This window comes from Nyctereutes procyonoides, unplaced genomic scaffold (assembly GCF_905146905.1).
Source record: "Nyctereutes procyonoides isolate TBG_1078 unplaced genomic scaffold, NYPRO_anot_genome, whole genome shotgun sequence".
In the NCBI taxonomy this organism is placed as follows: domain Eukaryota; kingdom Metazoa; phylum Chordata; class Mammalia; order Carnivora; family Canidae; genus Nyctereutes; species Nyctereutes procyonoides.
Window position 1 is genome coordinate 37,647,157 of NW_026575024.1, and position 22,325 is coordinate 37,669,481.

The 22,325-nt window shown below is 38.8% G+C and overlaps 1 long non-coding RNA gene across 1 annotated transcript; it reads right to left on the bottom strand.

Annotated features, from left to right (window-relative positions):
* Positions 1–7,181: 7,181 nt before the first annotated feature.
* LOC129521814 (uncharacterized) lies at positions 7,182–19,054 on the bottom strand. Its single transcript, XR_008666863.1, has 3 exons — positions 18,944–19,054; positions 8,383–8,457; positions 7,182–7,462 (listed from the first exon to the last, which is right to left on the bottom strand). It is a non-coding gene; the product is annotated as an uncharacterized LOC129521814 (long non-coding RNA).
* Between the last annotated feature and the right edge of the window lie 3,271 nt (positions 19,055–22,325).

The following is a 22,325-nucleotide window of genomic DNA, read 5'->3' on the forward strand; positions in this document are numbered from 1 at the left end:
GTAATCTCCACACCCAACATGGGGCTCGAATTTACAATCCTGAGTTCAAGAGTCACATGCTCTATGGGCTGAGCCAGCCAGGTGCCCCTTGAGGGATTTTATTCTTTAAGGGACCCTAAAGGGAGTCTTAATTTTGAATCTTGTTTTAAGAAAAGCTGGGTATATGAAACTCAGATTTGTGAACTCAGGACAAACTGCCAGAATACTAAGAGAAGAAAGTATTTGGTATTCTTTCCTTGGTCAAAAATACTGTTATGCTGTTCTAAGTCTGACTTATGAAATATTTTGTATCTGGCTTGTCTAAGCTATTATTTAGGAGAAGCATCAAGACAAATTTTGAGATTTAAAAATATCTGATATAAGTGAAAACAAAATTAAAAAAATTTTGTGAAGTTTCCCCCCCTAACATATTCATGTGAAAACACATGCTAATATTTCATCTTTGTTTTCTTCATTCAGCTTGCCAAAGAAACAGGCAAGGTGTGATATTTTAATCATCTGTGTTGCTTTAATATTCTAGCAACATATTTTTTTTGCTCTGAATTCCACGCAGAGTCATTTCTCAAGCAGACGCTATGAGAAGAAATGAGAAACTTTTATCTTGTTTTGCATGAGAAACTCATCAGATGAATTGATAAATACTTAATAAAAATAGTTTATGGAAAGGGGGTAGGGAGTGGGTGGTAAGAAGAGAGAACTGAAGTCAAGTTACTCATTATTTTTGGAGTAAAATAAGATTGATTGTAAAACATAGTTACCAGATTGGGCTGAAATGACTATTAAGTATTTAGGTTAATTCCTATTTTACGTTTGTTAATTCTCTTCACCTCCTCCCTTCTAAACTTCTCAAAGTCAAGTAGAAAATACCTAGTTTCTTACCCCAATTATGAGCAAAAGACAGAGTGGTTAATCAGCATCCTAAGGGCATTTAAATACTGCATTAGATGAAGCACTCTTATTTGGTCTTCAAAGCATTGTCCCAGATAGGGAAGTATTATTATTTCTCATTACAGATGAATGAAGAAATGGAGCCTCCTACAGATCAAATTATTCAATAAATTATTTATGTAAATTAAATGTGTCGTGAGGACTCAAATCTAAGACATTTGCTGAATCACTTATTTGACAATTGTATAGTAGGCCTATACTAGATATACAGTGATTGACTGATGTTTCCACAGACCTGCTTCCAGCTCACTCAAAACCCTGGAAGTTGGTGTAAGAACAGATAAAGGTATGTTTCATGGGGCAACTGAATATGTGAGACCACCCCTGATGTGAGACCACAGTGGGGTAACTATACTTGTTTGATTTTAATTCTAGTATTTGAGTTGTATTGACTCTCCTCTCAGCCTGGCTGAAGCAGTGAATTCCTTTCCCCTGGCATAGGGGTGGACATGCAACTGAAGTCAGGCCAATGCAAATCAATCCTAGGACTTACTGTGGAGGCTGAGAAAATCAAGGCCATTACACTTTAAGTTCAGCGTTAGCACAAGTACAGCCGTCCCGGGCCCCTGTGAATAAGACCTGAACTTCACCTTACTTCAGTTACAGGAAGAAAACAGTTTACAGCTTAACGTCCTAGAAAGCCCCATATTAGAATGAGAACAGAGCCCAAGCCAGGGGCAGAAAGTCCCATATTAGAATAAGATCAGAGCTCAATGCGCTTGAAAGCCCCATATCGGAATGTAAACAGAACTTGAGAAATTCCTCCACCCCTTCTGGAGGTCCCCTAGACCAGCCCTTAAAACTAAGCTGAAACCCACCTTGGGGTCCAAGTCCGGGCTCTGCTGTGGCGGGTACACTTGGACCCAAGCTCGAGCTTGTAAATAAACCCTCGTGTGTTTGCATCGGTGTCGGCTCCTTGGTGGTTTCTCAGATTCGCAATCTTGGGCACAGCACTTACATTGCAACTTCTAGGAAAAAAGAAGCCTACTTACTAATGGTATTGACAAGCAAAGATGGTGAGATATAATTTCAGAGCTGCTAGGAATTAGTACCTGCAGAGAGAGTGCCTGAGAACAAAGCCCACACAGAGGAAAGCTATACTGAGAGATGGAGAGGCAGAGAGTGACCCAGGACATCACAGGAATCCCTAGACCATGACCTACCTAAGCCAGATATACTTCCACTTTTCATATACATGAACCAACTAAATCCTTTTTCTTAGAGTAAAATAATTTTATTTGTATTCTGTGAAGTGCCTTCAAAATGATCCTTTGCAAAAGCCCCAATTTTCTAGTTAATTCTTAACTATATTTGTCCCTATTATAAACACCCTTGGCTAGGGCAATGTGAATGCATAAGGCATCCATCTAATACCCACATTATTAGGGGTGCCTAGGTGGCTTAGTTGGTTAAGCATCTGCCTTTGGCTCAGGTCATGATCCCAGGGCCTGGGATCAAGCTCAAGTGGGGCTGGCTTCCTGCTGGGGCCGGGAGGGGGTGGGGGCCTGTTTCTCCCTCTCCCTCTGCCCCTCCCCATGTGTGTGCCCTCCCCTCAACAAATGAATAAAATGTTAAGAAAATCTTAAAAAATAAAATCTACATTATTAGATAATAATATTAAGTGATTAGAAGGTAGGGATTTTTAAAAGGAATGAGAATGGATATAAGTATTTTGGAGGAGGCAGCCTTTGAAGACCTTGCTTGAGATGCTAAAGATTATAGGCATTCTTTTATACACAAAGGATCCCATTAAAGTTTTTGAAAAGGGAGTGACATGATACAGCTTCTGCTTAAATCAAAGTCTCTGGAGGCCAAGGGAGAGCTATTTTGAAGAACAACAAGCTTGAAGTCAAGAGAGAAGTTGCTCAGATAATGAAGTAGAGGAGCTGAGAAAAGATGAATTTGGTCCGTAACACTTTAAAGGAAGAAATAATGGAAATACTGGTAAAAGTTGCAGAATTTCACAACTGGTTAGTCATGGGAATAATCAAATAAAAAGTGTAGTTCTGAGCCAGAGTCTTTTGCAAAATTTCCTTTTGTTTGTATTGCATTATTCCACTCATTGATACTCTCTAAAACTTCAGCTTATTCATATTTAAGGAACCTACAGAGTCTAGTCTCATTTTCTTCACTGAATCACTTTTCAGGGCACTATTGTTAAAGTGTGTTTAGATTTTGTATTGTATCAGCACTTTAGTTTTTAGTTCTATTTATAGGTAATCTGAATTTTTTATTGGATTATACAGTAATTTTCTTTTGGCCTGGTATGCTGACGAATTGTTTTCTAGGAACTATTGCTAAATGAAATACTGCCCCAAATGAGGGGTCATTCACCAACTGCCATTTTATTTTGTTCCTGGATTTCCTCAGTCAGGAATTCAGACAGAGCATAGCAAGAATGGCTTGTCTATGCTTCACGATGTCTGGGGCCTCAGCTAGGAAGACTAGGGCTGGGGCCACTTGAATGACCTGGAGACTTCTGGAGTTTAGTTAGGAATGCCTTGAAGCTAGGGTGGGGTGATCTGAAGACTGGGCTCAACTTGGATTGTTAGCTTGAGTGCTTACACGTAACCTCTCCAAATGGTTTGGGCTGCTTCACAGCATGGCAGCTGGATTCTGAGATGTAGTATCCAAGTGGAAGCATTTAGAGAGTGAGCATTCCCACTGACACAAGTGGAAGTTGCATGGCCTTTAATGACCTACTATCAGCAATTACACAGCATCACATCTGCTTACTTTGTTATTTAAAGCAGTCACAAGGCCATCCAAATTGAATGGAAAGACTCTACCTCAATGTGAAGAGTGTGAATGAATGTTAATCCATTTTTAAAAACTGGTGCAACATTCATAGATGTTCTTCTAGTACTTGCAAATTAGTTGTACTTTCTAATTGTAGTAAGCAAAATCAGCATCTACCTACAACCTCTGTTGTACAACTTCTTGTACTGATATGCTCCGTGTTTTCATCTGTAGGATTAATAATGATAAAATAGGTCTATTATTATTGTTATGATTTTATAGATTATTTCATTTTAGTCAGTTCTCTTTTAATGTAATTTTTTACTCATCTTTGCTATTAAATATTCAGGTATAAATATTGACATCTTCACATTCATCCATTCAATACCTACCATATGTCAAGCATTTTTGGGGAGTAGTGGTCTGTGAACGGTGACTTGGGCCAAATTTGGCTTGCTCCCAGCTTTTGTATGGCTTGTGACCCAAAAAAAGTGTTTTTTTTTTCCGTGTTTAAGTGCTTGGAAAAAATACAAACGAAGTATAATACTCAGGGTGCTTGAAAATTATGTGAAATGTAAAATTGTGCCAATAAATATTTATAAGACTGCAGCCATGTTCATTTCTTTATTTATGTATTATCTACGATTATTTTTGCATCCCAATGATAGAACTGAATCATTGTAACAGAGACCACATGACCCACAAAGCCTAAAGTATTTACTGTTTGATCTATTACAGAAAACATTCACCAGCACTTCTAGGGTATGCAGTATTGATAAATTCTCACTTTCAGGGGTTTATATTTTAGTGAGGAAATCTGACAATACACATATATGAGGGCTGAGAAGGAAAAGAAGGCAGAGAAGGGGGATATGTAACCTCAAGACAGGGGACTGAAATTTTGGCCAACGCAGTGTCACTGTGATGGTGAATTTTCCATAAAGACTTGAAGGAGTTAATTCGGGAAATAGCCTTCCAGGCAGATGGAACAGCTATTGCAAAGGTTTCCTATGTGGCTGAAAGTGAAAAGAAGGGTAAGTTATAGGAGATGAAGTCAGGTAAAGTTGGGCCAGGAGATTTAGGCTCCTGTTGGTCATAGGAAATAAGCATGCTTTTATTTTTGAGGTCCAGGATTTTGAGCACAGAAGTGATCTCATCTGAATGTTGTCTTAATTGGGTCATTCGTAAACAAATGTGTTCCCTTTGAATTGTGCTGTATTACTATTATCTCTTTTTGTTTCTTTGTATTTGAAGTGGATTGATTTACATTTGCTTATGTCTTTATTTTTATTATTTTTTTTAGAGAGAGAGAGTAAATGCACATGCCCAAGCAAGCAGATGGGGGTAGAGGGGCAGAGGGAGAGGGAGAGGGAGAGAGAGAATCTTAAGCAGGCCCCATGCCCATTGTGGAGCCTGATGTGAGGCTCGACCTCATGACCCCGAGATCGTGACATGAGCTGAAATCAGGAGTTGGCTGCTTAACCAGCTGAGCCACCCAGACACCCCAACCTATGCTTTATTTTTAGCATTACTTTATCTTTTTGCTCAAATAAATTTAAGGCATGTTGGAGGTCAATCTAAACTTTACAAGTATTATTACAATTGTTTTCATCATATTTTTTCCTTAAAAATAATTATTTTATTTGTGATTTCTTTTTGAATTTATGTATACCCCATTAATGGGGAAGAAAAACATTTGTAGGTAAGGATTTTTTTTTCTTTTGGAGTTTTAAGTATCCCTGAATTCTCTCTTCCCCTTCATTGAAGATTACATTATTGTTACCAATTATTTGGTGTTCTTTACAGAGATTGTAGAGAGTGTTGTTCCATCCCACAGTGTTGTAATACCAACTAGGTGATGCTCATCAGTGTTAGGTGGAAGATCTAAGAGCCTCTGTCATGGGGCTGGACATTCCATATCAGAAGCTCTCTTTCAGTTTGGATCTCAGAGTACGGAACCAAGGTTTGACCCACAAGTACTCTTCCTCAGAGCCTCCAAAAAAAGGAATCAATATCGTCATTCCCTTGATTTTGAACTTCTAGTCTCCGGAAGCATGAGATAATAAATTTTTGTTTTAGGGCACTAAATTTGCTTTACTTTGTTATAGCAGCCCAAGGAAACTAATGTACTGAGGCATAATTTAGATTTTTAAGATCAGAGATAGGTAGCTTGGAACTTAAAATTGTATAAACCATTCCCATCTAGAACATTAGATTTGAGAAGCCTCTCATTTTCCAGATCATCTACAAAATCTGGCATTTAGAAGATAAAGATACTGAGGTACAAAAGGTTGGCTTGGCTTATTTTAAGTTTTGTGTGTATGGAATCTGGTTCCATATTCCCCAACACAGAGCCCAGACAATCCTGAATGGATAGAAAGGTAGTGGTAACTATTGCTAAACTATCAATTTTCACTTGTAAATTAGACATGATGAAATAGCATTAACTGAAGATTCACAATGAGTTCACATTTTAATGAAGACTGGCAGGTAATCAAATGTTGAAATAAATATATGAAGGAGCACTGTGAGCATATAGAGGTGAGAATAGCAAAAGTAATAAGACTAGAAAATCTGGTCCTATCACATTTCTTCTGAAATTAAAAAGTTTATTATAATGGGCTAAATGGATATGGTTCATTCATTTCTTTGTACAGTAGAAATGACTTCTAAGAAAAACCAGTGTGAAAAATAGGAGAAGAATCTGGAAGAAACAAATATGAAAAATAAAAACCATCTTCACATTGAATATCCTCTACTAATTCATAATTTTAGAGAAATCAGACATTTTCCTACACCTAAATTCAATTTTTTCACCCGTGCAACTATGCTTAGTGTTATGCTTTATAGGATGTTCTCCTATAAAGAGGAAGTGACACAGGGACGAAAGATGTAAGATCTAAGAAGGAGGGGTCATGACACAGAAGAGTAGTGAATGGAAGCCCCAGAGTGAAAGAAAGGTAAATCCTAGAATGACAGACCTAGAGAAAAGCTATCTGGGTTAGAGCAACAAGACCATAGCTCTGAGACAAAGGTCTCCATGGGGGGAAAATAAATGACAATTATTTATTATTTTTGAATATTATTATTAAAATGATCTATTATAATCATTACTAAGTCTATTATGATCATTATTAAAAATGACCTCTTATGATATGCCATTTCAAGTAAGGAGAACTTGTAAGAGGTATATGAGAGATCTGATGAAATATTTGGAAAAGTAATGAGGACAGGTATATAGGTATCTATGTATGACTAGCAGAATAATGCCAATTATTAATTCTAGTAAAAACAAAATGTAAAGAAAGGATATGTAATTATAATGCAATAATTGGCTTAGTGAATAACATTCACTTACATATAATGAAATAGACAGATGTCATTGATTAATTGAAAATGTAGGTAACTCTATTGGGACTATGGAGAAAACAATTTTAAAGTACTTTCTTGTTATCTATTGCTACATAAAAAATTACTCCCAAACTTTGTGGCTTTAAACAGCAAACATTTTATTGTTTATTGATCCACCTCACACTTCTGGTAGATCAAGAGCTTGGAAGCAGCTTAGCTGGAGGGCTCTGGTTCAGGGTCTCTCATGATGTTATAGTCCAGATGTTGGCTGGGTCTGCAGTCTTCTGAAGACTTGGCTAGGGCAGGAAGATATGCTTCCAGACTCACACAGCAGCTGGCAGGAAGCCTAAGTTCCTCAATGGATGTTGGACAGGTGCCTCCGCTCCTCACAACATGGCAGCTAGCTTCTCCCCCTGCAAGTGGCCTGAAAGAGAAAGAGAGAAAGAGAGGAGAAAACCATGACAGAAGCCACAGTCCTTTTTGGACCTGATCTCCAAGTCAAACAGCGTCATTTCAGTTTTGTTCCTTTTGTCAGAACCAAGTTACAAATTTCAGCCCACACTCAAGAAGAGGAGGATTAAGCCAAGCAGAGTATTAGGGAATCTATGGACATATTTTTAAATCTACCTAAGAATTTTGATCAGTTATAAAGAGTGTCAAAAGATAAATTAAATCTGACTGATCAAAAGAGTTGTATAAGCATTTTATTTTAAAATTTCAAAGTAAAGGGACACCTGGGTGGCTCAGTAGATTAAGTGTTCAACTTGTAATTTTGGCTCAGGTCATGATCTCAGGGTTGTGAGATTGAGGCCTATGTAGGGCTCTGTGCTGGGGGTGGAGCCTGCTGAAGATTCTCTCTCTCTCTCTCTCTCTCTCTCTCTCTCTCTCTCCCTCTGCCCCCTCGCCCTCTGCTCATGCAAACATGCTCTCTCTCGAAAAAAAATTAAGAACTATTAAAAAACAGCTAAAAGAGGCAAAAGTGATTGTCTTTGGGGAGGAGAAGTGAGGAGGGAGGAGGAGGGAGGTGAGGGACTATTTTTTTGTATTGTTCTTACAGCCTTTTCATAACTATTTTATTAAAACATTTTTATTTTTTTATTTTAAAGATTTTATTTATTCATGAGAGAGAGAGAGAGAGAGAGAGAGAGGCAGAGACACAGGCAGAGGGAGAAGCAGGCTCCACGCAGGGAGCCCGATGTGGGACCCTATCCCGGGACTCCAGGATCACGCCCTGGACCAAAGGCAGGCACTAAACTGCTGAGCCACCCAGGGATCCCCTATTAAAACATTTTTAAATTAAAGACAAAGAAATAGGGAAAATGGAAAATAGAAAAACCTTCTCACCATGTATTTGTTATTTATCATTTAAGCCTTCTTTATAGAAAACTAGTATTATTCCAGGCTTTGAGAATCATAGACCTAAAGAAAGAAAGGAAAGTGTTAATGAGACTCTTCTTATTTTCCTGAAAGGAAGGGAAGGGAATGGAAGGAAGCAAATAGTAAGAGAAGAGGAAAAGGAATGGGAAAAGGAAAAAAGGTAGTTCTGTTTTTCCTTCAAAGTCACCATATTTGACAGCCCTTTAATATCCTGTGAAGTGTAAGATAATTAATTAAATTTAAAAAAGAGACATTATAAACCAGTTTTCAAGGAGCTTGATTAATATTTGTTGAATGAATTAATTGTTTTCCAAAGACCTAACACATAAATGCTGTCAGTTCTCCAATATATTGAGTTTCCCACAATGATAGTAGGTGAAAGTAATTCTTATATTCCCAGGGAAAAATCTCATCTGTGGGCTTTCTTGTTTTTATTTCTATTTTGTGTACATTTTTTTTTTTTACTCCATAGCCCCAAATACTGCTTCAGATTTATAATTTTGAAAATGTGTCCGTCCAACTTCAGGCTGTGCTCTAGAGTAGGCAACCGTCACTCCTGTTCTAAGGTGGATCCAGGTGGGCTTATCTTTCCTAGCCTGGGGTAATTGCTCTGTTGAATCCTCTCCTGTCTCTCATGTATACACACACATGCACACACACACACATATGTTGTATGTGTGTGTGAGAATGTGCATTCAGCCCAAAGTGACAGCAAGGACCAACAGTGAGTTAAACAAGTAAGGAATTTTCTTTTTTAAGATTTTATTTATTTATTCATGAGAGACACAGAGAGAGAGAGAGAGAGAGAGAGAGAGGCAGAGACACAGGTAGAGGAAGAAGCAAGCTTCCTGTAAAAAGCCTGATGTGGGACTTGATCCCAGGACCCCAGGATCATGACATGAGCCAAAGGCAGAAGCTCAACCACTGAGCCACCCAGGTGTCCCATCTTTTTTTCTTTTTTAAAAAAATATTTTATTTATTTATGTATGAGAGAGAATATAGGCAGGGGAGGGGCAGAGGGAGAAGCAGGCTCCTTGCAGAAAGCCTGATGTGGGGCTTGATCCCAAGACCTTGAGATCATGACCTGAGTTGAAGGCAGTTGCTTAACTGAGAGAGCCACCCCAGTGCCCCGGATGTTTCGTTTTGTTTTGTTTGTTTTTTCATGTAAAAAGTATTCAGGGAATAGGCTTTCTTTGTCTTCTTTTTCCTTTATATTTGGCCACTTTAAGATGCAATTTCCAGGGGCACCTGGGTGGCTCAGCATTTGAGCGTCTGCCTTTGGCCCAGGGTGTGATCCCGGAGTCCTGGGATGAAGTCCCACATCAGGCTCCCTGCTTCTCCCTGTCTGTGTCTCTGCCTCTCTCTGTGTGTGTGTCTCTCATGAATAAATAAATAAAATCTTAAAAAAAAAAAAAGCAATTTCCAAGTTGATCATTATTGCCTCAAGGTTTCAGAATGGCTGCTCCACCTCTGGCATTGCTTCTGCATTCCTGCAGGAAGAAGGAGGAAGATTCAAAGCAGCATTTGTAAGGCAGCTAAGTCTCTTTACCATTAAGGAGCTTTTTTTTTCAGAAGCTCACTTATCTGTCTTGACCAAACCATGTTCTGATATGCTCAGATATGATCACCCCTCAATGTAAGGAAAGCCGGAAAACTTTTTTCTCCAGTTGTTGCTGTTTGTTTGTTTTTAATCTGGACACATTGCTACTCCAGCAAATTGTTTGCAAAAGTGATGATTAGGTCTCTCCTTTTTTCCACTCATTCAACGTGAAGTTGAACTGCGTCTCACAAAGAGGTGGAGTCTCTTTGGCCATTTTTTTATGTCTGGGCTTGCCTTAGATATTGTTTTGGCCAATAGGACAAAGGGTAAATGGTATTGTGCAAGCTCCTAATCCAGGCGTCACAGGGATGTTTACTCTTTGTCTTACTCTCTCAGAACTGTATGGATCCACTAGGTGAACAAATCCTGGCTATCCTGCTGGATGGTGAGATTCATATAGCTCAATCACCTCTGTTACCAAAACCAATAGCTAGCCAATCTTTAGGTCTCAGACATATGAATGAAACTCACTGAGACAAAAAAAAAACCTTCTGCAGCTGTTGACTCATCAAACCATAAATGGTGGTTGTTTCTAGCCACTAAGTTTTGAGATGGATTATAATGCATCAAAAGCTGACTGATACAGTTGCCCTAAGTAAAATTAGGGCTTTCTTGGTAAGGGAGAAGGTAAAAAAGGCAGATAATTAGGTAGCTAGTTACATTTGTCATAGGGTGTTCCAGTATTTTCCAACTCTATGGTATTCTGGGGGCTCAAAGAAACTGATGTCTCTTTTATTTTTTCCAAAAATTCAATAAAGATGTTCTTGCTTCAGCAGTGCATATGAAAAAATTCAATAAATAGGATGCTTATTTAACTACTATTTTAAAATAAGGCTGAGAGATTTGGGATGCATATCAAGTGGGCAAGTACTAAGATTAGTGGACAGCAGATGAGCATGTGTGGGCTGCGTGGCTCCCTTAGTTTCTTACTCAGGTGAATACCTCCAGACCTTATGGTGGTTTGGGCCTTCATCAGGTTTAGGTGTTTTCATTCTGAGTCATATATTGTTTAGTATCTGTCCAGGTGGGACTGATGGTTAGGTGGGAAGATTAAGACATGCTGATGTTGAAAACAAATTAAGAGTCACATAAAAATCCCATTAAGATTGTCTTCACCAGGGGATCCCTGGGTGGCTCAGTGGTTTGGTGCCTGCCTTTGGCCCAGGGCGCAATCCTGGAGTCCCAGGGTCGAGTCCCATGTCGGGCTCCTGGCAAGGAGCCTGCTTCTCCCTCCTCCTGTGTCTCTGTGCCTCTCTCTCTCTCTATGTCTATCATAAATAATAAATAAATAAATATTTTTTTAAAAAAAGATTGTCTTCACCAGATCTGCAGGCTACAATCATATTATCTATTTCTCAAATAGCTTGGAAGCTTTCCATGGCACTTAAGAAATCAATGATAAAAAGGGAAAATATAGCAATGATTATTATTTCTAAGTTGGCATATTATTTATTGAAATAAGAATTAACCATACTTACACAGTGATTTGCAAAGAATTACTTCTAAATATGAACCAGAAGCCTTCTCCCACATTTACTTACTTTGAAACACAACTGGAAAGTTATAAAAATAAACTATTCTATTTTTTATGAAAAATGCAAGAATCTCCAGTAGCTACTCGTAAAAATTAGTATTTTGTGGTGGTATTTACATTGAATGCTGTGATATGAAATTATGTTTCAAACTATAGTTTTATACATATTCATTATGAAAAAAAACTAAAAAAACTAATCATGACATAATATGTTACTGTTTTTGTTTTATTTTTATTTTTGACATGTCGTTGATAATTAAATCAGCATGTCTCTTGCTAAATGAGGATGCTTAAAATATAACTATATATTGGTATATAATCATTAAACACTTTAAAAGAAATATATATGTACATACATATGTTTAAATCATAGTTACTTAGCTTGTATTTTACTTAATGTTGTTTAGCATAAATATCTGAGGATAAATAATGGCTCCATAATGGGATAGCAAAGATAACTAATGAAAATCCTGCCTCATAGATGTGTTGCTTCAAGGCTGTGGGTGTTGCCCCCGACTCTGCACTATTTACCTCATTCATAATTTGTTTCTGCATCAACCCCTTGCCTTTGACAGAGGATGAGGCATTTGCTGAGTTAAACATGGCGGACTCACCCTCACATGGTTGGTTTCCTCCATCTGGGAATCCTCCTTGCTCCCCATGTTTCACAGCCATGTGTTGCTTCTTTGTTTCCAAATGACCTTTCCTGAGCAAATCCTTTTTGTATTAAGGATTCTCTAGGAGTTGAGGGTGAAATTAATTTGGCAGGTATGATTCTTATTAGAATTTATTTCTGAAAAAAAAGCATCTGGTAAAGAGGCACCAATGCAGTGGGAAAGTGCTGAAATTTTTCTGAGGCTAAACAGGACAAAAAGTAATGAAGTCCATCCTCTTGATTTTCTTCCAGAGGGTAGTGGACATCTGAAGTGTCAATCTACTTTGATATTCTTAGTCAAAAGGCTATTTAAAAGAAATCCATATAAAACAATGATGTTCTGTGCAGATGCAGAAGAGCCTTCATTAAGGACCTCCACATATTTCAGAACTCAGTGCTGCCCTAATTCATGAAGGCTTTGCTCTGTGAGTGTCCCCACGTGTAGCAGGTCTTGGTTTCCTTTTTTAGTGTCAGGGACTAGAGCAGAGGGGAGTCAGGGGGCTTCCCTAGCTTCCCACAAAGTTGTAAAGAACAATTACTGAAGGGTCAACACTAGAACCTATTTACTTTAAAAAAAAAAGATTTTATTTATTTACTTGAGAGAGAGCAAGTGAGAGAGAGTGAGCGAGCACACAAGTGGGGAGGAGGGACAGAGAGAGACAGAGAAGCAGACTCCCTGCTGAGTGGGGAGCCCAATGCAGGACTTGATCCCAGGGCCCCAGGATCATGACCAGAGCTGAAGGCAGGCACTTAACCAACTAAGCTACCCAGGTGCCCCCGGAACCTATTTTAAACTCACTTGACATAACTGTGTTTTCTGGATACATAGCCAAGATTTTTCTACATAACAATGTGTCCATTCTTCAGGTTCTTACTCTGACCTCATGTACCTCCAAGAATGAGTACAGGTAAGGCTTTTTTTTTTTCCAGGAAGGCCAGAATAAAAACATTTTATAGTTCTTAAATTTTTATAAGGTTCTTATTTCTAAATTGGATTCTATACCTGTTGAGGGCTTGGCTATATTTTATTCTACATTCTGGCCCCAAATCTATATTAGGAGCACATATGTTTATCTGTATCAGGGGCATACAAAAATTTTTCATAAGAATATTAAAGGATAAAATGGGTATGTTTGCAGTTAGAGGCCAGGGCTTCTGATATATGTGCCTTAGAGGAAGGTGGTAAGGATATTTCAGAACTCAGATGATTGGTACAAAATCTTGGCGGGTGTATGACTGAGGGTATTTTAGATGCTGGTCACAACAGAAGCAGGCACTTAGGGCTAGGGTAAAGATTAGTATGTGAGAAAATATGGGGGAGACAAGAAGGAGCCACAGAAAGGATGACAAATGTTATACACAAGTTCTAGGTGAGGTGAGGCACCCTCACTGTCATGGCAGTATTTGGGACATTGCAGGATGTAATCCATGCAAAGCCCTTAGCACAATGCCCAATGCACAGCAAGCACTTAGGAAACATTTATTAAGGGGCCTAAGGAGCAGGCTTTTTATGCAACTCATTTGCTTTTCAGAGCAACTCCCTAATAGAGGTGCTTCTATTATCATCATATTATAGATGAGGCAACTAAAGAATGAAAAGGGTAAGTTACTTGTCCAAGGTCACGTAACTACTAGCCAGAAACCTATCACTAGCTACTAGGCTTTTCTGCCTCTTTGTCAGCCATTATCATGAGTTCATGCTGATTGGCATACCATCTCAAAATGCTCACTATTATCATTAATACAGAGTCTTAGTATAATTGCACAGTTTTTAAGGGTCTAGGACCTGGAATTCAGGCTGCCAGGGTTCAGATATTTTTTTCTACCATATCCTGTGAGCTTAAGGCAGTTACTAAAGCTTTCTCAACTGATCATACCATCTAGAAAATGGATATTACACTTGTATTTTGATCATCAGGGCATATCACAGATGTTCTTTAAAAAGTCTTTCCTTTTGGACATATAATGGGATTGCACTTCCCCACCCCTTCTGAAGGTAGCTGGCCATGTGACATCATTTCACCAGTGAATTGGGAGTGGAAGTGAATAGTGTAATTTTGGGTGAGATGTTTTAAGAGCCAGTAAACAACTTATTATGTCCCCTGTTCCTTGCATTGGCAATCACAATGAAGGGCTGTCACCTGAGTCCCTAAGCAGCCTCCTCAATAAACCATGATGGGCATACAACACGAGTGACAAGTAAATCTTAATTGGGTTAAGCACATGAGATTTTGAAATATTTGTTTTTGCAGCATTATCTAGCCTATCCTGATCTAGCAGCACTTAACTTGGTCAGTCAGGACTGGTTAAGTCATGCTGCAGTAACGCCCAGCCTCATAAAGACATTATGTAGCTTATGCTGCATATGAACATCATGGGTTGATTGCATGCTATTCTCTATGTCACCCTTATTCAGGGACCCAGGCTGACAGAGTAGCTGCCATCTGCAAACCTCTTGGTTGTCATGGCAGAGGGGAAAGAGGGCATGGCAAACCATGTGCTGTTGACTCATCAAGCTTCTGCCTGAAAATAATGCACAGAACTTTTTCTCATATCTTGAGGGCCTCAGCTAACTGCAACAGCACAGGGAATGGCAATCCTACCTCTACTTTAGAGAACAATGAGTACTATAATATATTAGTGAAAGACAATAATCTTCTATCTCACAAATCTTCCATATTCTCTCCATATATACATCATCTACCATATATGTTACTTACAATATTGCCAATTTTAAATTTTACATTTTTATATGTAAATCTGTATCCTCGGTGTGGAAAATGATTTGTAAAACAACTGACATCTTAGTTCTAGGCTTAAAAAAGATATTTAATCAAATCTCTCTAGGTAGAATTTTCTTTGGGATCCATACAACTTTTTTTTTTTTTTTTTTTTTTTACTTGTATGGTGTATTCCTTTGGAAAGAAGAAAGATTATGGCCTCTAATCTTCTGGAATACTTAGTTATCAGGGCTCTTCTGGAAAATATCTATCAATGGGCCCCCTCTACTTCAGGTTTAAGAACATTTAAAGGGGCCCCAATACAATTTCTCTCCAATTTTCACTTTCCTTTATCAAAAAACATGCTCACTGTAGTTATGTTATAATACAAGTTATAATCACGTGTGTATTGCCTACCATGTACATCTTATTAGCACTCTGTAAAAGAATGACTATAAAAATTATTAAATTTGGAAGATTGACTTAATTGAAGTTTGGCTTAATTTCAAATCTAAACCTTATTTCTGTGTGCTCACTCTTATTGGTTGGCTATACAATCACATTGGCCACTAATTAGATTTTTTTAAAAGATAAAAGAAGAAAAATAAGAGAATCCTCATCCCTGATACCATGGTCATAATTTTTCTCATTTTAGTGACGAATCCATTCAGTGTTTGATTGAGTTCCATAGGTAGCCATTCATCTGGAACTTTCAATAATGTGACTGTGATGTCTACACACAGAACTCTAAACCAGCTGAAGGCCTACTAGCTTGCCTGCATAGAAAATTGAATTCTGCTCCCTAGTAAATAGCAGGGACAAGCAGAATGTGAGGATCAATGAAGATTAATGGCATATTACTTGATGCAAATTAAAACAGACAGAGGAAATGGAGTCTCTTGGGGTTAATCAGGGACTTAGCAGGGTCCCAAATTTTGCTCTGGGATACAGATGCTGTTTCTGCAACCCATGTTGGCTGAGTGAGATGGACACATTTATGATAGAGTTTTGAGGCTGTAGAATTAACAAAAGGGAAGGGAACCTGTCGTATCAGTATTTGTCAGGGTCTCATGATGTTTGTCACACGTTAGTGACAGAAAAACCTTTGAATATCTCCAAAAAGTCTTGTGACCAGCATTCACAAATGGTCTCACTTGTTTTGTCATTATATATGTTTCCTTCTTGGGGTGCCTGGGTGGCTCAGTGGGTTAAGCATCTGCCTTTGGCTCAGGTCATGATTCTGGGGTCCTGGGTTGGAGCCCTACACCTGGCTCCCTGCTAGGTGGAGAGTTTGCTTGTCTCTCTCCCTCAGCCCCTCCCACCTTCATATGAGCATGTGCTCTCTCTCTCAAGCACATAAGTAAAAAAAAAAAAATCTAAAAAAAAAATCTAAAAAAAAATGTGTTTCCCTCTTGACTTCTTTGCTGGAAGCTCAAAATTAAATCTGTGACGGTTTAAACATTGTTGCAGAATAGAAAACATTTTGGAGTACTGCTCAGTCTTTGCTTTACTTTATTTAACCTCATATACTGTCTTTTGCTAATTATTTTAAGGCTTCTAATGGAACCAGGCAGGGAATGAATGAATGCATTAATTTATTGACATCATTATGGCTAACTACCAATATTTATAGTTACAGTGATGAGACTAAGACTTACCAGAAGCCCAAAGATTTCATAAGCCAGATGATACATAAACCTATACAGATACATAAACCTATAGCTATCTGGGAGGTTGTTGAAATATAGTCTAATTAGATTGACTGACTGGTGGTCAATCTCTAGGCTGTTCTGAGCCAGAAATACATTAGTTTCTCAAGGAGGTACAGTCAAGCCCTAGAAAGAAAAGAAGAGGCCAAGTGATTTAGAAAAGAAAACCAGGTTGGGATATAAGTGGGAAATTTTCTTGAGGATCACCATTGAAGATGGAACCCAATACTTAACTGTTAGGAGAAATGGAGAGTAGTTATCAATATTAATGAACTCCTTGCGTGTCTCGGTTGACCCCTCACAGCTGGGGGCCTGGTGTAGCATTACTAGCTTGCTTAGAGAATTCATTGGGACAGAAGACAGAGGTTGTCTTTTGGGTAGTGGAGTCTGTGGCTCATCTCATGTAAACTGAGGTGAGGCAGGAAAACAGGTTGTTATCCGCAGCACCTATAGCAGTAGAGTTAAGCTCCTAGGGCTGGTGTTCTACTTGCCTGTTAGTCTACTGGTGGCAAATGGTGAATCCATAAAGGGATCCAAAGGATTTTTGGAGAGTGTTCCTTAGAGATAGGAAATAGGACAGAGGATAATGACTGGTGACCAGCAGCTAGGTAGTTTGTAGACAAGGAAAATACTTTTATATACTAAGTGGCCACAACTGGAACAAGAGTGTGTGTGTGTGTGTGTGTGTGTGTGTGTGTGTGAGTGTGAGTTGGTGAAATTGTGACTATGGAAGGTGGACTAGGCTGTGACATAAGCTCTGTGATGACATCCATGTATGTTTGGGGTCCTGGAGATGGCATCACAGCTCTTGGTCCAACCACCTATTAAAGTGCTTTACATGTATTAACTCACTTTATTTTTTGGCTCTGTGATATAGATGCTATTATTATAACCATTTTATGGAAGAAGAAGAAACACTTAGATAACTTTCCCACAGTCACTCAACTTCTAAGTCCAGTAACTAGGTTTCAAATCCAGGCAATGGGACTTCAGGCTTAGCCACCACATCACCTGAGCTTTGCTGTTATGAATCCCTACTTGGGATGGCATCGATGTCCCATATAGTCGTAATCAAGATGAACTCAGGAGTGGCAGAATTAGGAGGATGCATTACTAGCAGCTTTGTGCTCTAGTCAGCCCCTCTTCCCCTCTCCGTCATGTAACATCATGGCCTATTTTTTTGTGCTTAGCTCTCAAACATGAATGAATTCCCTTTTCTAAAACAAAAATTCATTGGTGGAGACTTCCTGTCTTCATCTTCCAACTAATTGATCTATGCAAAACTGTTTCTTCTACTTGTACCTCAAAGAACAGATTGGGTCTTGGCCTTTTCTCTTATTTAAGTCAAACTTTTCCCTCTGCAGTTACCATATTGACAAAAAAGCATTGCATCTTTTGCCATGCTTCTAAATACTAGTAAATTCCCTTTCATCCTGCTTCCAGGAAAATGGGTATTGTACTGGCCTTAGAAATGTATAATGCAGGGAAGAGCTTAAGTGACTCTCTGCAAGATGAAGTAAGTCTGTCTCTATCAGTTAAAATAAAATTCAACAAAAAGCTGTACCTACTTCATAGTTACACTCACGGAAATTGGATTCATTAGAGCCCCTAAGTACTGACACCACCACCAATTATCTCATGACTCTCAGAGCCTTGCTTTTGTCACAGATCATGACCAGACAATGGCCTCCTTGGCAGGGGGACAGCCCTCTGTAATAACTGGCCATAAAGACCATTAGTGGTGTCACTCCTTCTGCCTCTGATCTGTAATATGCTCCAATTACCATTGACAACATATCAGAAGATAATCTACTACAGGAAGGAATATTGAGTGCTCCAGCTCTGCTGTTTGACAAGGGTGGAGGACAGGAAATGTTAATTTTACCCAATAAGATGTTTTTTTACTTTAAACAATTGAAGTACAAGTGTGAGAAGAAAATAAAAAAGAAGAAAATAAGATGGCAGTGCCCCTAATTATTGTTTCCCAGAATCCCTCTCTCTTTCTCTCTCTCTCAAACTACTCTAGATCTGCCTCTTTAAATTGTCTTTATCTTCCTTAGGATTCAAGATAGCAATTAACACCTATAACAAAAATTTAAAGGATGTCAGTTACCTAGGAATTCTAATAGCAATTAAAATGTTATCAGGAAAAATTTAAATACTAGCTGAAGAAAAAGAAAAACAATATCATTAAAAATCTTCAGTGACATTTTAATGCTGGAAACAAAACTCTTCCCAGATCTCACGGGTAATGGTTTGTGCATAGAGAGACCTTTAAAATAAATGTCACAGAGGACAGGGAAGGCCCACCTGTTTAGAGTAGGCCAGGCAGCTTTTCAGAGGTTCTGGGCCACAGTACTGGTCCCCCAGAGGGTGAAGATTTGCAGACAGTCCACACCTGGAGAACTGTATCAGTCAGAGTTTGGCCAGGAAAACAGATCTAGTGTGAGTAATATGAAATGAGGGCTTTATTATGGGAATTAGACCATACACAACTGTGTTAAGAACTGGGGAAGTGCAGATCCAGAAGAAGAATCTGAGAAAGAATCAGCCGCTAACTAGTTTGACTGGAACTCTGGTGTAGGTGATGTCAGAACTTGCAGGAATATTCTGTGACCAAGAGGGAAGCCAAAGAGGGGGTCTACCGGAAGCTCTTGCTTCTGTGTAGGGCTTACTTACCAACATGGGTCTACAGCCAAGCACCCGTTGAAAGGGCTGGGCTGTGAGGAAGAGGAGCAGGACAAGGAGCTGAGGAGATGAAAAAAAGCGAGCCTGCCAGATGTATCTGCCAGATGCCACTGCCACACCTTGTCACGTGATCTTTGGAGAGTAATGACTTCTGTTTCACTTCCTTCTTCCATGTCCCATGCAAGTTCTTCCTTTGGTCATTTCTAACTGGCATCAAACTGAGTAGGGATTCTTGGACACATAGTTCCCGGAGTTAGCCAAATTGACAAATGTAGTCCAGCACTCTGACTATACAATAGATCCTTTTCCTCAAGCTATCTGGCATTTTTTTTTATTTCAATAAACACTTGCTGAGCACTCATTACTATTCTAAACATTAACATACCACAGAAAAATGGCTCCTTTTTTAACCCTTAAGGGAGCTTATATTCTAGTTAACAGAGAGAGATGTGAATGAAAATAAAAATTCATTGAATTCAATGTGATAAATGCAGTATTCAGATATGAACAAAGTTATTTTAAAATACCAAGGAAGAGATTCTTTCTAAAGGAATCAAAGAAAGCTTTTCTTGGGTATGAAATAGTAGTTAATACAACCCAGTAATTCAGCTCTTGTTAGAGAGAAATTAAAACATGTACAAAACCTTATGCATACAAGCACCAAAAATAGTAATACTAAACAGAAAATAATTCAAAGTCCATCCACTGGTGAATAGACACACACAATTTAATATATACATATAGTGGAATATTATGTAGCAATCAAAAAGAAAGGAACTACTGATAATATAAATGATTGAACTTCAAAAACATTTTACTAAGTGATAAATGCCAGGAATACTAAGAGCAGATTTATACTTGCCTGGTGCTTAGGCTGGGACCATGGATTGACTACATATAGGAATGAGAGAATTTGGGGATTGATAGAAGTATTCTACATAACTGTATTTTTACTAAAACCCATAGAACTATACGCTTAAAAATGAATGAACTATCTGATTTGTGAGTTAAATCTCAATAAAACTGTTTGAAACATTGCTACTTTCTCATTTGATGGGCCATGGCAGTTAACCGTAAGGTGATAAATACTTCCCAACACACTTTTGTATACAAATTCTTTGAAAGTCTGGTTTTATTAGTTGGGGACTCACTATATTAGGTGAGTATATTTATTTATTAACAAATAAATTCCAACATCTCAGCAAGTTGAAAAAAGAAACTTATTTCTTGTTGCTCTAAGTCCATAAAGGATGTTCCCAATTGGCATGCAGCTCTCCTTCAGATGTTTTTTTGGGTCCCCATCCTTCCCATCTTGTGTTTTTTCTATTTCCAATGTAGATTCTAAGATGGTGCTGTTCATTGGCATCAAGCGAAGGGAAGATAAAGAGGGCTTGGAGGAACACATGCAGTGGTGGTAGTAGGAGTGGTGGTGGTGGTGGTGGTGGTGGTGGGGCTTATAGGCTAGACCTGGATGGGATAAGCTTTACTTTCACTCACTTTCCAATGGCTAAGACCATCATACAGCCATGCCTAAAGGCAAGAAGTTTGGAAAAGCAGTCTAGCTGTGTGCCAGGACAAAGAGGAGGCAGGTTTGATGAAATGCTTGCTGAGTTCAACCACATCAGCCAGCCATGCTTCCCTTCTCATCTCTTTTCATTTTCCCATTTGAGGTTTGCAGCTGATATAGAGAGACATACAGGGCAGGCTCTAGAATGCTATCTCCAGTGACTGACTGATTTGAAACAGGGAGTCCTTCCTAATACTACCGGCCATGATCATGACAATGCTGACCAGACAATACCTTTTTTGCTGCATCATTATGCACAGCCCTTATCTGTATCTGGAATTGGCAGCTAAAATTGAGGAGCAAGAGTGCACTGATATCTGAACTGCTCTGTATTATAAAATAGACTGTGGCAGAAATTATGAGCATCACCCCTCTATGACACTTCTTTTCTTCAGGGACTCAGGATTTAGTGCATTAGCCTATAACCCTAACAACAAAGGGAAATGAGTAAGCTTAGCCTTCAAGTGATGGAGCAGGCTTGATGATGTCAGAACTGAGCAAGTCCTTGTCTGAGCAAAGAGATAGCTGCTATTTAGACAGCAGCTTGTTGCAACCATGTATGTTATCAATATTCCAGCTAATTAGAGTTTTCCACCCAGGGACCACTGGTAGAAGTCATAAAAACAATGGTGCCCTCTTTGTTTACAGACCCTAACCTATTTCATGCTCAGCTCTACTAATTCTCTACCTCATAAAGAAATTATCTGAGGGTTTATTAAAGCTTTCAGGATCCTCATAAAATAGTCTTTGTATGGCAGGAAGAGGATAATGACGGATTGTCCATTATCAACTATGCGTAGGATCTTGAAAAAGAGCTGGATGCTTGTTGCATCTTCATGATGGAAGAGCAGAGGTGCTTAATTACACCAAAGCACTATTATCCCGGCAGCACTTCTGCTATCACCATAAACACTCAAAATCTTTAGGATGAACTGCTCTGACTTGATAATGGTAATTGAGTGAAAAGGAATATTTAAAACTGGCTCTGCTTGTACATTTGTATTTGTCTTAGGACCTCAAGAGTTCCTGCCTAAAACTTTATGAGACTCTCCCTCCACACTTAAAATAACTCCCTTCCTCAGTGCTGTGTGATCCCGCTTTACCTACCTCCCCCATCTCACCGTCATTTGCCCCTCATTCACCACATCCCTGCTTCCCTGGTTGTTTCTTTTTCTTTTTTCTTCTAAAACAAAAACAAAAGCAAAAAACAAGGGTGCTGTGCCCTAGTGCATTCTATACGCGCTGTTCCTTTAACCTGGCATCTCTTACCCAGCAATTCACAAGTCTGGCTTCTCTTTATCTCTTGGCCTTCAGCTGAAATGTGGCCTCCTCAGGAAGGTTGTTCTTCACTATTCAGTATAACATTAGCCAAGCCCCCCACAACGTCATCCTGTCTTATTTCCTCTGTAACAGTTTATCATCACAAAGCTTGCTTAA